General features: G+C 45.2%; 1 long non-coding RNA gene across 1 annotated transcript in view; it reads right to left on the minus strand.

Annotated features, from left to right (window-relative positions):
• The window catches only part of LOC104854574, a 564,230-nt gene that overhangs the window by 92,623 nt on the left and 453,029 nt on the right, over positions 1-18,578 (minus strand). Inside the window, exon 15 of the long non-coding RNA XR_778164.2 lies at positions 15,208-15,312. This is a non-coding gene — a long non-coding RNA (uncharacterized LOC104854574). The remainder of the gene's footprint in view (positions 1-15,207; positions 15,313-18,578) is intronic.

Here is an 18,578-nt window from a genome sequence, read left to right on the forward strand (position 1 = left end):
TGAGTCAAGACACTACAGAGTGGATACAGCATTTCATCTGTAGCTCTTCTTTAAAAATTAATTTCAGCAATTTCTAAACAGTAGAGGCAAAAAACCAAAAAACAGTCTTCCTTCCATCCAGGCCCATATAGTTTAAATGGAGGAACCACTCTTCTTTCTGTGAATCTCCTTGAGCTCACAGGAGGAGCCACTACCAGGGTCGGCTATGGGAACACGGGGAGAGGGAGGAGTTGAGAAAGTTCCAGCCAGAGATGTAGAGTTTCACGTCAAGCTCCAAATCAGGCTCTGCTTCCAGAAAATGCCTCTTATTTCCTAACCCTCAGGTGATCTTGGGCCCGAGTTCAGAAGTCCTCAGGAAACGATTTCACTGTATTTCATGGTGCTTCGCTTGCCAGAGGCACCAGGAATGCAGCTGGTAGCTTCCTGCCATTAGGTCATCTCTGCAGTGAAAAACTGTTGAACTTTGCTGGCCGAATAGCAGGAATCCAGAAATCCTCAGATAATCCAGTGGTCCACATCTCGTACTCCAGCGTGGTTGGAATTCCGCCAGTGATACTGGAGAGGCCTGTCGCTTATGTAACATCTCTGAACAGCACGCCAGTGCCATGGTGGGGTGACACATCTTTACCACAGGTACCAGTGGCCTCAATGAGGAAGCTGCATCACAAGCAGAGTCCTGATGTGCCTGAGGATTTGCAGCAAGCGTGTTAGAAATGCACAATCCGGCCAACAGCCAAGCACCGGAGGGTTTGATAGGTAGGGTATTCAAGTGAAGACTTGGGAAAGACTCGGCAAACTTCAGTGAGTTATGAATGTGGTATTTGTCGCAGCAGAGTAGTGTAGACATCAGTCACCTTCCTGTCACTAGGACAAGTACCCAGCACCTTCAGCATGAAGAAGTTTTCTTGGCTCACAGTTTCAATGTTCAGTCCATGGTGAACAGTGGGATGCAGATCAGGAAGGGCCTGGCGAGAGGACTTGGCAGGGGGAGCTGTTCAGCACATGGCAGCCAGGAAAGACAGAGACCACGGAGGATCTGGAGGCAGATATCCCTCCCAGGTCACGCGTGCCTCCAGCGACCGACTCCTCCAACCAGACCCCACCCCCTAACCGAAGTTCAGCTAAGAGCTCATCAGTGGGATGGATCAGTCCACCAAGGAGTAAAGCACCGCTAGGATCCTGGCAAGCCCCACCTCTGCACAAATGAGAATTTGGGGGAACCTTTTAGATCTAATCCATAGCATGTGGCACTTCACTCATTTTGGAATCCTAGAGGAAAATTAAGGGTTAGAGCTTCTCTAAGGCAGCTTTGGAATTTCCCAATTTCTTTTTCTTGTATCCTAAAAAGACTCTTAAGACACAGGATTTATCTAAGAACATTCAACTACTTCGTAACACAGCTGGGACTCATATTTTTCTATGGTGTATTGATTTTTAAATTGTACTCCACGTGCAATTTGGTTTAGTCAGTATTTACTAGGAAGCTAATATAGGCCTAGTAAGATAGATATATGAGGTTTGCATCTTGTTCACTGCACCAAAGGTGTTCATATCTTTTTCAAGAGAAGACTTGGCACCCAGGAGCAATGGGGCCTAGAAAGTTTAAGAAATTTGCCTACATATTATTGGAACAATAAGGAACATCAAAGTTAGAATTCAAATCCAGCCTGCTTTGGTCCTGAAGCCTAATCTCATTTCACTGTCATTCACTAAGGTACAAGCAATCAAAAGGCAATGAATTCCAGGCAGAGCTTGAATAAAAAATACACAAAGAGGCTGGGGGAAATTCCATACTAGGAATCTCCATTGTCAAGCAGCTTGGAGCTTGATAAGGCAGAAAAAAATGAGGATTCCCTCTGGATGAACTCCCACCCCGTGATTTTCTCTAATTATACACAATCTACAAAGAAGAAATTGTATAATTTTTTTTCTTATATAGGTGGTATATAAGGTTCATCTTGCAATGCCTTCCTCCCTGACCTGCCTTCCTGGGCTCCCTTGGAGTCCACGTTCTGATGCTGAGCTGGGTTGCCCTGGGCTGCAGTAGAGCAGCTGAGCAGGAAGGCACAGGTGGTGATAAGCGCAGGAGGTTAAGGTGACTTTGACGAGACAGACTGTCTCACTTCCCCTAAGCCATCATTTGCTCTCTCTTTTCACACACTGTGTGCTGTGGCAAAGGGCACCATAATTTTATCAATAAATAAATGGAAGGGGACACTGCAGAGAGGAAGCAGGTTGGCTTATAGAAAGTTTGCCTAATATATTCCAGAATGCTTGGTTTATGTGGGCAGTATGCACTCCACACACACACACACACACACACACACACACTCATGTGCACAAACAGTTCAACTGAGCCATGAAAATAACACTGACCTGAGTCTAGAAGGAATCAGGAATTGGCCTGTATGAAATTGAGTGCTTCTTGCATTTCTTTCCCATTTGATTTGTGTCCGGTTTCCATGGAAAACCACAACCTGAGGCGAGGGCGGTCAATGTTCTCTTCTTAGGTGTCACTCTTCGGCTGAAAGTTTATATTCCAAGTTATATAAAGCAAATGTGTTGCCATTCTTCGGAGTGGTGGCAGCAACAGCTATAGAATTGTTTCTAGTGAAATCAGGTATTTAGAGAAGCCCATGCCACAGTGATTAACATCCATGCCAGTCATCTGAAAATCACAGGGAAACACATTCTGATCCCAGGTGACCTGAGGTTCTGCATTTCTAGCGGGCTTGGGGTGATGCTGGAGTGGCTGTTCTGTGGCCACCCTTGCAATAAAAAGAGAACATGCCCGGCTCTCCACAGGCAAATGCGTGTTGTGAGATCTGAAGAGGAGGAGGCAAAGCATTCTGGCTGCCAAACCGCTGTTGACACCTGCTGGAAAGGTGCTGGAACAGAAGCTGGGTGGCCCGGGAGTGGGCCCTCTCAGACTGTCTGGGGTCCTCCTGAAGCCAAGGTGTGTGCGCTCCATTTAACAACGGGCCTTCCGAGAGGACGCCTGCAACCTCTGTGCTCCTTCAGGGTGACACGCACGCAGCGAACGCCAGCTCCTCCTCTTCCCCGGGTCACAGACAGTGCTGTGAGCTCCTCACTGCCTAGAGTGACAACCCACCGGCCCCTCCACTCAACCCTGCTGTGAGTAACCAGATTGGGTTTATGTACTCCTCACCGCCAGAGGGTGTCCTGCCCTCCAGGGAAAATTGAGGGTAAAGAGGCCACGGCCGTTATATTGGAGGCCCAAAGCCTGTTCTCCATGCTGTGTGACATTATCCCAGATACATCTTTAAATCTGCACAGGAGTGAAGAGCTGCAATTGGTTTAAAGTACCCCGACTTCTGGGCAGGCAGGACCTAGGCCTTTGTGCCTATAAATTACCACTTTCTGGAAAACGGAGAATAGCGAGCAAGGCTGCCCGAATGGCCCGTGGAGACAACTTCTGCTGCTGAGCAAGACTTGGAACCCCAAATCCAGGGCCCTGAAACCAGTCTCCACTGTCTTCGGGCTGTCCACACCTGAGGTGCTCATCTTCACTTCTTCAGTGTTGGGGGCCCCGCAGAAGGCAGCGGTCTGCACCCACACCCCTGAAGTGCAGAGAGCTGCTCTGCACAGCGCCTGGACACAGCTCTGCTGAGTCTCGGGCTTGAAGCCCGCGCTGCACATGCAGCCTTCAGCGCCTTCTCATCCTGAAAAGCCACTCTCTTTCTCCACGCTGCTGTCACCCAGAAGCCAGGCTCAGCCTCTATTCTCAGTATCCTTTCTCTCGTAGCAAATCAGACCTTCAGGGGGCTGTTTGTTTGGAAGTGGGCTCTGACTGATTCAAAACCCTTCAGTGGGTCATTCACTCTAACGCCACACCCAGAATTCCCTGAACTCTCTAGAAACTTTTCTCTTCATTAAGGATTGCAAACATACATGATAACAAGAAATGAAGATACTAAATAAAAATTTCAAATATACATATGACAGCAAAAAAAGGATATGAAATAAACAAAAATGTATGTAACACAGACTAATAATCAAAATACATTATTAGTTTGATATGATCTTCAAACATTGTGTTCTCACTTTCTTATATATTTTTGAAATAATGTAATTACAAATAAAACAAAGTTACATATTATAGTTGAGAAACTGTCCCCAAAATTTTATGATTTATAAACGCCTTGGTTTTATTAATTGATAACTATCATATGCTTGTTGATTGTACCACTTACATTTTCTAACAAAACTCCCACAGGAAACAATATACTTATATTTGAAATCCAAAAGCAACTAAAATAATTCACATTTTTAAGATCAGATTTTTCTGTTTCTATTTTATTGTATCCCATACTTATTTTTATTATATTTTATACGCATAATGATAGAATTTAACACCAATACATATGTAATACTCTTCCCAAACGAATGACTATAAAGTAAGTCAAGTATGTAATTTAGAGAAATCATAAGGTTGCCAGAAAAACTATCAATATGCCAAATGTGCACAATCCTACCATGTTCATGACCATATTTCTCATTTAATAGTGCACACATATGTGTAAAAATATACCCCCCACACATATACACAATGCATGTTTTCTACAATACAATATATACTTTGGTAAAATAAAACAGTGCAGTGATGTGTGGAATGTTGATTTGTGTGATTTGAGAAAAAACAAATATCATCTTTGAGGGAGTTGGAGAATTTGTAATATGTATCAGATACTAAATAATATTCATGATTTATTTAAGTATAATTAAAATAAAATTTACTTAAAAATTAATATTCGTCATCAGTAGAAAATACAAAGATATACTGATAACATAAAAATATTTGTCTTAACAAATTTCCAACCAAACAACCTGTAGTGACAGAAAAGGAAGTTTGTAGAAAGCAGAGATGAAAGAGGAAAATGACAGATGGACCTTAATACTTTTCATACTACTCATATATACAGATTTCATAAATTCTCAAATAAGAAAGCAAAGAAAATGAGAACCAAAATAACTCATCAATTTGGTAGACCAACATATAAAGACAAGGATTAATGTGCTGATAAATTTTAAAAATATGAAATGTAAAGCCTGAGATTTAGCTTGGTAGTGCTGCACCTGCCTAGCCAGAACAATGTGCTGAGTTTAATCCCCAGCATCAGAGGAAGAAAAAGAAAAAAGAAAAAAAAAGAGGGGAAAAAAAAAACCATATATACTTTTTGACATACTCAATAAATTAAAAATAAATTATTTGTTATCTCTTCCTCTTGAATTGTTCCCTTCACAAGGATGTAGTTAACTTCTTTGTCTCTTTCAATCAGTTTAGGTTTGAAACTTACTTTGTCTGTGAATAAGATTACTACTCCTGCTTTTTTTCTGGGCTCCTGTTACATGAAGAAGTTTTCTGTCCTTTCACTTTCAGTCTATGGGCTTCTTTTTGCACTAAACGTGTCTTGTATACAACATATTATTGGATTTTGCTTCTTAATCCATTCTGCCAGTCTATTTCTCTTGATTGGTGAATTGAGGCCATTGATATTGATGGTTATAACTGATATGTACTAACTTATTATTGTCATGTTTTTCTTCGCCTTCTTTTAGTTTCTTGGCTTGCCTATTTGATTTGCTCTGTTGGGCCTCGTTGTATTGTTACCTTCATTGTCTTTTTCTAGAATTTTGTTTAGAATTCATTGTAGTGCTGGTTTGGTATTCATAAAGTTTCTCAGGTGTTCTTTATCATGGAAATATCTTATTTCCCCATCCATTTTGAAAGAAAGTTTTGCAGGATACATCAGTCTAGGTTGGAGGTTGTTTTCTTTTAATACTCGAAATGTCTCATTCTAAGCTCTCCTTAACCTAAGGGTTTGTATTGAAAAGTCTTCTGTGATTCTGATGGACTTTCATTTGCATGTAATTTGTTTATTGTCTCTTACTGCTTGTAGTATTTTGTTCTTCTGTTGGGTTTCTGAGATCTTGATTATTATATGTCTAGGTATAGATTTTTTTTTTTTGAACACAGCTAGTTGGAGTCCTATATGCCTCACTTATCTGTAGGTCAAATTCTTCCCCTCTGGGAAGTTTTCTATAATTAATTCTGTGAACAGCTTTTTTAAGTCATTTGCATTTTCTCCTACTACTTCTTGAATTCCTATCAGTCTTATGTTATTCTTCTTTGTATAATCTAAGAGTTGTTGTATCAATTTTTCATGATCCCCTACTGTTTTTATGAGACCTCTCTTTTCACAGTCACTGACTGCAATTTTATCTTCTATATCTGAGATTCTATCTTCAGACTCTTTTATTCTTTTGTGAACACTCTCAATGGAGTTTTAATCTCCTGGATATCTGTTCGAATCTGTCCTATGGATTCCATTTCTTTCTTATATTAGGCATTTATTGTTTCCAATTCTTTCTTACGCTGGGCATTCATGGCTTCTATCATGGTCCTGAGCTCACCTATTTTCCTCTCAATTTCTGTTCTAGAGTCATGAATTATAACTTTTATTTTGCTCACCATCTCTATGATTATCTGGGAAATTACTTCTGTTTTATATTTTTCTCTAGAGCCTGTTTGATCAGTTTTGTTACTTCCTGTGCTTTGAGTTCAGGGTGTCCTGATGATTCACTATCAGACTTTTCATCCTCATTTGCCCCACTATTTGCCATTGGTGAACTGGAAGTCTGTCCCTGTATCTTGCTTAAGCGTTTTCTCATTTTTACTATTGTTGTTGGGTTATCCTTAGTTTTTAACCTTTAGATTGTTACTTAAATCTTCCTGATATAGTTGGGCTGCAACTCATGGGTCTCTAATGACTCATAGACATTCTCATTTTCATCATATTGAAGAAAACAGCTCATTGAATCAATCACAATCCTTTATCCTAATTGATACAATCAGCACTACAATATAATGAAGCTCAATTTGCAAATTGACTACTTATGGTAGTCACCTTCAGACCATGTGAATTAAATTAAAATCAAGAAGCAATCCAAAATATGCTTACAGTGACTAAACTTTTCAATAAGGATATTTACCATTTAGAATGGGGGCTTAAGACAGACTTAAGACAAGAGGAGTACATAAGTAAAATAATTAGAGACGGTTTCATATGAAGCCAAAAGACATAGAATGACCAGACAATCATCAGGAAACTGTTAAATTCAAAAAGAACAAACAAAATAGAAGTATAATAACCCTTGAGTGAGGTAGAATAACATAAGAAAAGAACATAAAGAAAAGATAAAAAAAATAATGAAAGAAGAAATCTGAGTTAGGACAAGAGCAAAAACAGAAAGGGAGATGAGAGATACTATAGTGGAGTAAGAAACTGAGTTGGAGAAAGAAGACAGAAAAAGAAAAAAAGAATTTGCGAAGTGGAATAAAAAAAAAGAAAGAAACAAAAATAAATTTGAAAGGCCTCTTCCAGACTATATCACTGCTGTCATAATATACAATATGTGCTGCCATGTGCAGAGCCGAGTCCCCTGATCTTAGCTAGCTGGGACAGAACCCTATGACGCAGACTGAGCTTGGGCTGCAAGGCCCAGACTGAGTTCCCCGACCTCCTGAAGGGTTGAACTCCACTCAGTTCTACTGTAAGTTTCCCCCACCACTTCTTTAAAGATGTTCTATGTTAAAAGCGCCAGAAAATACTCTTTACAACCACCTCTGCCTCTACAGAGTAGGTCCAGAGACTGGCACAATCAGGAGGTCTAAAATCGCAAGGGGAAAGGTCGGGGGGGGGGTTCGAGGTGCCCGCTCCTCTTTTCGGCACTGAAGATGGCGGCAGCGGCACCAGCAGGGGAGGGCCCGGCGGAGCAGGTCCTTGGCACTAAAGATAGCATGAATGCCGCCGGGCAGGGTGCAGCCGACAAGGACCTCTGGCGCTGAAGATGGCGGAACACAGCTGGCAAGAGAGGGTGCGGCCGAGAAGCTAGAAACTTTTTTCTAAAGGCTGTTTCACCCTGGCTCCCCGACCTCTTCCGTACCTGACTTTTGCCTTCAAATACTAACTCTGGTTATTTGGTTCTTAACCAGTTTTTCCGTAGGCTTCTCCACTCTTCACCACTCTCTCTCTGTTCTTCCCTTCCTCTTACACAGGAGCATGTGCGCGCGCACACACACACACACACACACACACGCCCCATCAGCATCTCCTGTCCTCTCTTTTACTCCCTGCAGTAGAAGATGAAGACCCTATAGAGATGCCGTGGGTGATTTGAACTTGCTGTGAGGAGAACAGACCTGGGCTATCTTGAACTTTGGAAGTATATGAGCCATATAATCAGTACAATGCATTCAATGAGTTGCCTTTGGTTTTCTTTCTCCTGTGAGGAAGGCTTAACTCCTCATCTGCATGCAGCATGGCCCAGCTGTTGGTATTTCAGCAGAGTTGCGAGTAGGCAGAAAAAGAGAATTTGTTTCTCAAAAGTTACAGTCTCCGTATCGCCGTCGTCTTCCCTGTATCCCCCTCATCTCCATATCCTAATCTTCCTCAGTCCATCCCTCGTTTTAGCTCCTGAACATGCTGAAGGTCACCACAACACGCACATAATTATTCCCTTCTGGAAGAAGAGTCAGGTCCATTCAAGTCCACGTCACTCTCAGGCCGCATAACAGGATCACACGAAAATTCCTCCATCTGCCATGATGTACAAACCTAGGCGTATGCCACTCATGCCAACTATGCTCACTCCATGCTTCATCCCTTGTAATTCCTGGAATGGACACCCTGTTCCACAGTTTAGGTTCAGATGCCCCTCCTCTTGATCATAAGGCTCGGTCACCCTCCTTTTCCCTGGCTGGCACAGCTACCACAGTCTACCCCTTGGAGGTGTCCGGGCACAGGCTTACCGACACCGCGGCCATGCAGTCATTCTGTCTCTGACGACAGGAGCCAGATGAGTCGTGTGCACTGAGTTTGAGTGCTGTTTGACACAGGCTTTGACATTCACAAATTCAGACAACTTGTGTACACAGAACAGTGTCATTTTTACAAGTGATTCCTTATTCTTATGGATGTCCACAGGATCAGGTGTATCGTTAAATGTAGTTCTACGGTCTGGACATTTGACTGCCTCTTGCCAATGCTAACCTTTCAAGAGCTGATAAAGAAAAGGCCCAAGGCAGAGGCCTTCAAGGATAATACTTTGAAAGATAACAGAGACGACAGAGAGAGAGAGACAGAGGAATGAATCCCCACAAGGAGCCAATGTTTCCTAGCTGATGGCCTCTCCATTACATTTCCATTAATGCAGAGTTTCTGTGAAAATGCTATCAGTGGTTTGGAGTTGCCTCCAAGAGAACAGACACGTGGTGTCCTGAACTCATGGAGTAAAGTGCTGCACAATTGATGAGATGCATTAAATGAATTGCTTCTACCTCCCCTCCTCTTGTGAAAGCCTTGCTTCCTTTGCTGCACACTGCAGAGCCCCAATTGTTGGATTTAAAGGAAAGGAATAGGAAGAAGAAAATGGAATTGGTTACTGAATGATTAACACAAGTGAGATCTCTATTCAGCTAGCTGTGTAAAGGATGGGTACCTCCGCCTTCAGTGGAGTATGATGCTCTTAATGTACGGCAACTGCATACCTCATGCTTGCTGAGCGCGTGCCAGAAGCAACAGTCAGAGCTGCACCATCCCAAGGTCAAGTGCCTTCCTGCTTGCGAAGGTATCTGTGCTATTCAGCAGTTTGGGTCTGGCTCTCAGAGCACCCCAGGGTGGTGAGGAAATGTGGAGAAGAGCATTCCCCCACGAGAAGAGCACCTTAATAGTCATCCAAGTACAGTGAGTCTCACGGGAGTCATGGGAAGGAGCCCAGGGGCCAAGGAGGATGGGAGTGAACCGCTACCAACAGCTATACAGTCAGCACTCTAGGCCGCTGAAGCAGAAGAAGCACAAGTTTGGACACAGCCTGGGAAAGTCAGCAACTAAGGGGCCCCTGTCTCAAAATAAAAAATAAGAAAGAGTTTGGGTTGTAGCTCGACTGAAGGCCTTGGGTTTAATCCCCAGTATCACGAACAAAACAAACAAACAAAAAACCCCCACCACCAACAACAAAAATGACTGCTCCAAAAGACTGGCTCGTCTAGTTGAAGGTGGGACATAGCAAAAGAGAGTCGGCCAAAAATAATGCCAAACATTATAATTTTTAGTACTGAGAGGCCTTCTAAGAGTTCTATGCTAATTAACATGCATTGTTTCTTTAATATATGAGGTTGGTCTTTTTATTTACTGAGAAGAAAACAGGCAGAGAAAGTCAATTTCCGGCTGCAACATGGCTAACTCCATAGCAAATAAACACTCAAGCCAAGGCGCATGTCTTCCAGAGTTCCTGCTCCTCAACCCTGCATGAAACTAGAACAAACAGTAAGAGCACTTCCCCAGCTCTCCTTCTTAAACTCTGGGCACTGTGGTGCCTGACTCTAAATTGGTACAGGGTATCCATAGACACCATGGAATGTAGAATGCCATCTTTGGTGTGATTGCTCAACATTTCCACATCCTAAAGACACAGGAAAAAAAGCTAATGCAGTAAGGATAGACTTTTCAATGCTGGAGGAGGATCAGAAGCCGGGGACATATTCCTGCTCCCACCCCACAGAGAAGAATTCAGAGAGTTCTAAGCAGAGATCCTTTGGCTCCTTTTCACATTGATGGAAAGATGCCAATTAGCCAGGCCTGACATGTTCCAAACAGAAGGCTCTGAAAATGTCATTAATGCAGGCAGGCAGGGGGTGGAGAGCAGAGAGGGAGTTGATTGCTGGAATTCCATAATTAATTGCATGGCATTTGGAGCTGTGTGATGTGAAGTTTCTACTTAGCTCAGACTCTCTGGGAGATGTCATTGCTTAGAATTTATAGAATGCAAGGCTTGGACACTATAAATAATGTCTAGCCTGGATCCCTGACTCATGGGTGAGGAAAGGGAGACCCAGGGAGGGGACAGGACGAGCGTAAGGCTATCGAGCTGGCTAGTGGGCGAGCCAGGGTGGCCTGCAGGTGGCTTACTGTCTGTTACATGACCTTTCCATTCTACCCATACTCGGCCAGTGCACATGAGACAACTCCATAGGAGCCCAGCCTCCAAAGAGCAGGGTAGTTTCATCCTGTCACCAGGAAACAGAGGGGTCAAAAGAATAAAAACATTATTCCACACAATTATTTTAAAGATGAAGATTTTCCAAACAACGGGGGGCAGGGAACCATCTGCTCAACTAGTATTAGAAGAAAAGCTGTTAATTGGATTGTCCACCTTAGTACTTCACAGATGGGAAGACTCCTGGTATTCTAAGACTGTGGAGTTGAAAGTAGTATTTAGCCTTCATGGAAACCCAGCCTCTTGTGTAAACCCTGTCACAATCACGGGGGACGTGACAGCCAGGGTGCTGTCTGTGCATTAGCCTGTTCTACTTGTACAGGACACTGTGCTCTCCTAGTCCTGCTCAATGCAGTGTGACTCCTTTATTAAGGGAAGCAAAATCCTGAGTCCAAACTTAGTTTACAAATCACCAATCACACTAACCAATAGCCAGCTTTCTAGCAGCACTTCAGGGTCATTGGCCTGCTCTGAACATGCTCGAAACCAAACCTGAGTTACTAGTTAGATATATTCTTCCATTTCTCCTTATTTTATTCATACTTTGCTGAAACAACTACCAACATAAAAGGCATTTCAAGGGAGTTATTTTTATTTTTTCCTGAAAGAAATGTGGGGGAGAGAAATCTAATGAGGACACACACCCCTTGCCATTTCCCACTCTTTACAGTGAGCGAGTGTTTTGCAAGAAGGAAAATCGGGTGATGTTATGAAGAAAATCCTTCCTAAAAGACCAGTGGCCAAGACTACACTTTGGCTTTCCCCCTTCTCTGTAGTCTTTTCCTAAGGCCCATGGTGGCCAACTGACTAGGATTTGCAATAAAGGTTCTTATTTGTATCCTGTGTGCTTTCTTAGTGTGAGGTAGTTCTCAGCAATTGGATAGCGGAAGAAACAGGACAAGAGTATAGAAACCAAACCAAAAGGGCAGGCATTAAACAGGAATCAGAGGGTCCGTGTAAGTAAGTTCTAGCTTCTAATTCTAAACCCACTCTGGGCCTTCGGGCAAGTTCTCTTCTTCTTTTCTTCTATTCACCCAGACCAGAATGGGTTTCTTCATTGTCTCTTGTGTCCTGGGGGTGACTGTGATGCTAAAGAAAGATCTAAAGGGAAGTTATGGAAATGCTGGCCGTGCCCTTGCCTTCTGCGTCCAGTGAACAGCCTGAAAGAACCCAAAGTGGCTCTCACCCCCACATCTCACACCAGCTTTGGAAAAGGCCATCCAAGATATGCGTGGGTCACTTTCTCAGGTCATGCTCTCTGATCCAATGAGTAAAACTCTTGACAGGGAAAGGAAATGTGGCTGATAGTAAAAGATGCATTGTTCATAAAGAGTGTGTCTCTTGGAGATGAAATGGACACACTCAGGAAGATTTGAGACTATCTGGGGAAAGCATTCTATTGGGCATCTGTGAGATGTGTATGTTCCTCCAGATCTCTGGGAAACAGGGACCATCCACATGGTGTAAGGTTGGCTGTGCGGACAAGAAGAAAGGGAAAGCTTTGTCAGCATCTGTCTCTAAGGGACAAAGAAATGAGAAGAAAGCCCTGCTGCAAGCCCCAGAAACATTTCCTAGAGTTTATTGATTGGTTTCTGATAGAAAACCATTTTCTAACTAAAGATCACTGGCTGGGGAGTAGAATGCACAAAGAGAAGCACACACACTATTTCCAGAAGGACGTATTTCTCCTCGGAAATGTGTTTGCCCCAGGGAGCACGACCCAAGCACCACACCCGAAAGAGGGAAGCCAGAGCAACTTGGTACACACTCAAACTCTCTCAACACCAGCTCATTCTGGTACACACGTTCCGTACAACTACAGAGTAGCCACTCTACTGTAACCCTCCGCACATTCAGCTGTTCCTAAGTCAGACCTCGGAAGAGCATCTCCTACTGATGCGCGGAACTGCTCCCTGCCAGGCTCCGGCTGGGCCGGCTCTAGCCTCCTCGTCTGAGTCCTTCCCTCGCTGGCCCTCTGGATGCCCACAGCTCCTGACAGTTTGCACCCTGCTTTGGCAGTGCCCGGGGAGCGTGGACACCCACTCAGAACAGTGTGTGGCTGAGGGCAGGAGGGCGCTCTGCTGTGTCCCCATCTCTCCTTGTCAAGGGCTGGCTTGCCAACTGCCCGGGCTTAGTTTTCTTTGACTGGCGAAGTTCTGCCGATGATGAATTAGCCGAAGTCCAGAAGCACTCACCGCCAGCCCTGTTTTCTGGTCTGAAGACACTGTCCGCCTCATCGTAATTCCGTCTCTTTTCTTCTCTCCTCTTCTTTCTTCCCTCTTCCTCCTCCTTCCCTTCCTCTCCTCCTCCTCCTCTTCTTTTCTCTGTCTGTCCTGCCCCCCAAGAGTTGATATTTGAAGCAGAAAAGAAACACACACACACACACCCTTCTCTGTGATGCCTCTGAGCTCTGACAGCAGTGGCACCTGTGGTCTGGCCTGTGGATTTCTCCGTTCAGCGTGCATCCGTGGGCAGCTGGCCACACCGACCAGACGCAGGAGTGCGGATGCGGCTGCCCGTCCTGGGTGGAGCCTGAAGACTCAGAAGTGGCCCTGATTGCCAGTGACCGACCTTCAAACATGCTATCCATCCACCTGCTTTGGACCAAGGGCACACTTCTTTTAAAAGTAAGCTTTATTTTTTTACCTGAATGACATAGCGACTAAATATTTAAAATATATTAATGTTTGTATGAAAAGAATATAAATAACAGCATTTACATAAAAGGAAAGAATAAAAAGCTGAGCCTCGGATATCAGCAGCACTTTTATTTCGGTGTTAACCTTGCAGAGTCTTGAATGTGCATCTGTACAGAGTTAGTTTTTACATCAAGATACTGATCTACAAGAGTGACCTTGCCATACACACGTATGACAAAGGCAGCGGGGCTTTAGCAAACACTGAACTCCCGTGTACCTCAATTTGTCCTATCATTATTGCTAACATAGTGCCTTACCTGGCACCGAATGTTAACACTTAGAACCACTCTCGCCTAAGTCATCGCCCGCATCTTCGCACCACCGGGCGGGGACCCACGGTATCTGCGGTGTCCTCCCTCGCTCAGGCCGGGGAAGCAGTCGCCATGGCGGGCGGCGCTGGATGAAGAGGTGACGGTTGCACAGCGCGGGGGAGCTCACGGCTGTGTGTGGAATCCAGCTTCACCATCCAAACTCGCAGTTCGGGCCTGCGCCTGCTCAGTCGTCACCGGTGGTTCGGGTGAGAGGCCCAAATCTCCGGAGCCCACAGTCGCACTCTGCCTCCGTCACAGTTCCTCGGCAGAACATAGGAACTAGGCCCCCGGGCCACCCATTCACCCCGCCTGCTGGGGGGAGTAGCGCTCCCGGACGCCCACTTTCTCAAAGCCCGGACAGCATTCGATGCGGACTCCTCGCCAGCTCCCCGGGCACCGAGGGTCCCTCGCACCCGATCGCTTACCCGCCTTGTCCGGTGCCCTCCACCCACCCGCCTTCTGCTCCCGCTTTTCCCCAGGCAGGGATGCCGCTAGCCATCCCATGTGCATTCGCCGGCTGCCGTCAGGCCCGCTGCTTCTGGCGGGCCCGTGCTCTCCATCCAGTGGGCACGCGTGGGCACCCACGTCCTGGTTCCCTCTCATACCTCACGCGTCCTGTGCCCAGACTGCGGACCTGGCCGGTTCACACCAACAGATGTCCTTTGTCTCCCCTCCCGCTTCTTTGTGGAGTGGGCACGGGCTGCATTTCACGACTCTGCATTTGCTGCCCCTTCTGCTTGTAGGGTCTCCCCGACTTCTTCAGGTCTGTACGCCAAGGTCACCCTCTCCCACCCTCTCTGTATTCACTCATCTTATTTGTTGTCAGTCCAAATTCACTAGCATATAAGCTCTATGAAGGCAGGGATTTTTGTCTGAACTGCTCACTGTGTCTCCAGCTTCTGGGAGGCAGCCCAGCACACCCGGGAGGTGGGTTTGCATTCACAAAGCACACCGATAGTAAACATCTGGGGGTTTGGGAGAAATCTTGACCCCACCTCCCAGATATACTGGTTTAATTAGCTAAAGTGGGCCCGCACATGAGCATTTAAAAAGCCACTTCGTCACTCTAACGAATGACAAGGTCAGGACTTGTCAACTTAAACTCGCCTGATACTTACGGTTATGCCCATTTTGGGGAGAGAATTCGGATCATCGCCCATCGATCAGTAACTCGGAACACACTCTGCTTTCTGACTTCTCTTCACATTTGATCTGACAGGAGCCTAGGAGAACAGGTGCAGAAGGAATGCATTTTATTTCAAGAGTAACACATTCATGTGATGTATTAGAACAGAATAAAACTGCAGGAGAGATGGAAATTCTCTACACATCCTGGAAAACACCTCATATGCCCAGCCCTAACACATGGGGAAATCCAAAGAGAGAGTAAAGTTCTCCGGGGATGGGAGTGTTTCATCTTTCTGTAGCTCTGCACAGAGATATTCGGGTTCATAAAAAAAATAATGAAGCTGTGTCTGTAGGCTGGGTAAACAAGTGGAATTTAGAAGCCTTCAAGTCTGAGATGCAGGCCTCCCCCACACCCTCGGAGTACCCTCCTAGCCGCCCTAATTGATGAAAAACTCATTAAGCCATAATTGTGCAGCCTGTGCTGGAGAAGGTGCTTGAACACACACCAGGAAGTCATTCTCTGGATACAGAAAATCACTTCTGGGCCACCCCGTGCCAAGCGGGGTCCACAGACTCCAAGCGGAGTGCGCCCTGCTAGGCTGCAGGGCCCTCGCCACTCATCACTGGTTCATGCTCAAAGACCTGACAGTGTCATCACAGCACTTTCATTCTTGGCACATTTAAGAGGCAAAAGGGGAAGGGGGAATCCACCAAGGTAGTAATTTTCCAGGTAATCATTCTAATGTCTTCATCCTGAGTGCATTTTTACTACTAAGCCAATTAGGGGAGTTAATTTGTACAAATGGCACAAAAATGCCCATTTGCTGGTAACACTGCCTGGTGCTGATGCCTGGCTCACGGTAACCAGAAAAGACACACTGATGCCCTGGACCCATTAGCACTGCCCAGCTTGGACCAGGAAGAACTCTTCCTGCCAGCTTGCAGATGTGACCAGGACTACAGTTTTCTAAGGGCTTGCGACAGAGGCTCTAACACTGCTATGTCTCTGAGCGGCACCCTCACTACCTTCTTTCTGAAAGAAACTCAGCCGAGAAGCTCATGGAGGACAGAGGTGGCCAAGGTGGATGTGACCCAAAGCGGAAGGGCCGCTCGAGTCTGGGTGGTGGGACCGACCTACGGCAGCAAATGAAATCCCAGGGAATGCAAGCTCTTCAGGCCTACAGTCTGGTGACTCTGGGATAGGACCAGATGGTAACAAAGCTCTCTCTCTTCTCCAGGAGAAATACATTTGTGTGTGGAGGTAAAGGAGAAAAACTGGAAAAACTCCTGCACTGTTAGTGAACTGGGCACAGCTTGCTTTCAGGAAGGCAGGACCAAGCCTGGTGAGGAGACATACGATCCTCCGGGGACAGGAGAGGCCAGCTGTGCCGCAGGGAGGACCAGAGCTCACACAAACTTTAAACATTTTTTTGAGAAATTCTCTGTGGATCTTCTGGTCCATCTCACTCTGGAAGGAAACACAGAATAGTGGCGAAAGAGCAGCTGAGTTTCTGTCCTGAGCCCTCGTCTACTCTGCCGCCTGTATAAGTCGCCATCGTAATGAGCAGGTTACTTAATTTTGAAAGGGAGAGTGCTGACCCCTTCCTCAGGGTACTGATGGGCAGGTTACCTCGAGCAGTTTGTTTGGAGTGTTGTGTGCACAGGAGGCGCTGACAAACCCCGCTTCCGCTGCTTCTGGAGTCAAAAGACGTGTCGCCTTCTGCAAGGGACTGGCACGTGTTTTCACCTTCCATTTTATTAGAACGGACGTTCCCAGCCTCTCCCCAGATTTTGATGACTTTGCTGTTATGAAGCATAACTTGTTATGTGTTTGGTTTCTTTCACTTCACAGTATGATCTCCAGGTGCACCCATTTACCTAGAGAAGCCTCGCTGTGTGGGAAAGCCACATTTTCTCCGTCCATCCCTCTGTGGGCGGACAGACAGGCCGTTTCCGAGGTTCAGCAGTTATGACTTGTGCAGCGTTGAGCATGGGTCGTGATGACTTGCACGGTTTTTGTTACATGAGAAACACAAAATATAAATGAAAAGCAAAGCAGAGGCCAGAGAGAGGAAGTAGGGAGAGCCTTTTCAGATTGAAAAATAGAAACAGCTTTGTCAGGTGGGAAGGAGATCGGGGTCAGAGGGGGTGGGAGGGACGGAAGGGGAAGGGGACAAAAAAGGATTAAGATGTGTTACTTACACGTGCAAACTCCGAGGATAAATGTGATCAGTATGTGCTGCACACGTGTACTCATAAAAATATACTAATAAAAAATGAAGTATCATTTCATTGCTGACCCACCTAAAAGTGTTTTGACTACGATTTAAAAAAACGAACAAGCTGGATCAGTCTATTAGGAATTAGCATGCACTGAGGGAAATCTAGTCAGACAGACGCTCTTAAGAGTGAGCAAAGGAGAGTAATCCAATCCAGCCGTGCACAGGAGAAAGCATATACACCAGGACACAGCCTGGCACTGTCTGACAGCACGCTGGCAGCCAGGAGGAAACCACCTGGCAGGATTCATCAGCAGCCAGATGTATCTTGGCAGACACTGGTTTCCCAAACACTCCACACTCTGTAAAATATTTCTCGTAGCAGGTCCCCATGACTCTAGCTCCTAGACTCCAACCCTCCTGCTGCTACAAAGTGCTGTTTTCCTCTTCCATCATTTGGAGTCTCACCAACTTCCAAAAGGCAACAGAGAGAAGTTTCACATGCAACAATGGCCGTGGAAATGCTATTCTCAGACAACGTGTTGGCACACGCCTCTATTCCCAGCACTCAGGAGACTGAGGCAGGAGGATCACCATGAGTTTGAGGCCAGCCTGGGCCACACAGTGTGTTTGAGGCCAGCCTGAACTATGTTACCAGACACTGTCTCAAATAAATAAATAAATACAAAGTGGAAATACTGTTTATGTCATATCATATGACAAACTTTGAAAGGGGAACAAAGGTAAGACACAGGAGCTTAACTGTTCGTGCTGGATACTTGAAAGGATTTCAAACAGGTAGAAGACATTTATTTGTACGCTAACTTTAATGTTACTTTGTTTTGTTTTGCCGCTTTTCTACTGCCTGACCTGTAGTTACTAAGTCTTTGCTCCCTTGAGGAGTGGAGCTGTGGAAAGTGAATCCATATTTGTGGTCCTTCGACAGGGAACATCTCACAAGCTTCCGGAAGTTCTCGTCCCCGAAACCACTCAATGTCATGCCAGGGGAGTTTGTTCTCTTGTCTTGTTTTGCTTTGCATTGCTTTGCTTTGTTTTGAGTTAAACCCCTCTCTCTCCCTCTCCAGTTTTGTTTTTTGTTTTGTTTTTTTTTTCTTTTCTTTTCTTTTTTTTTTTTTTTTTTT

This window comes from Fukomys damarensis, unplaced genomic scaffold (genome assembly GCF_012274545.1).
Source record: "Fukomys damarensis isolate Sample0158 unplaced genomic scaffold, DMR_v1.0_HiC HiC_scaffold_11, whole genome shotgun sequence".
Classification (NCBI taxonomy): domain Eukaryota; kingdom Metazoa; phylum Chordata; class Mammalia; order Rodentia; family Bathyergidae; genus Fukomys; species Fukomys damarensis.